A 633-nucleotide genomic window follows, 5' to 3' on the forward strand; every position below is an offset into this window, starting at 1 on the left:
GTCTCTGTAGCTCATGATCAAGATGAGATGCCATCAGAATCAGATGTTGAGACTCAAGTAGAGGCGCCAAGTGAAGGAAATGAAGCAGAATCTGAGCAGATACAACTTTTGAGAAGGAGTACAAGGATCAGGAAACCCTCACAGTGGATCAACACATAAGTTTACTTCAATGCTGAAGCTGTAGCTCACCCAATAAGTGCAGTATGCTCCCTTGCTCAGTATCCAGAAGATCATCAAGTCTTCATCAGTGAATTGGATCAGGAATACATTCCAAGAACATATGAAGAAGCTATGCAACAGAAGGAGTGGAGAGAATCTGTTGGAGGTGAGATGGGAGCCATGATCAAAAATGATACATGGTTTGAGACTGAACTTCCAAAAGGAAAGAAGGCATTGACAAGCCGGCTTCTCTACACTATCAAGTATGGAGCCAATGGAAAACCAGAAAGAAAGAAGACAAGACTGGTTGCAAGGGGATATACTCAAGTGTATGGTGAAGATTATCTAGACACTTTTGCACCATTGGCCAAGCTTCACACTCTAAGGATTCTCTTATCTCTTGCTGTCAATCTTGAGTGGGATTTATGGCAGATGGATGTGAAGAATGCCTTTCTTCAAGGAGAATTGGAGGAT

The sequence above is a fragment of the Brassica oleracea genome, chromosome C4 (assembly GCF_000695525.1).
Source record: "Brassica oleracea var. oleracea cultivar TO1000 chromosome C4, BOL, whole genome shotgun sequence".
Lineage (NCBI taxonomy): Eukaryota > Viridiplantae > Streptophyta > Magnoliopsida > Brassicales > Brassicaceae > Brassica > Brassica oleracea.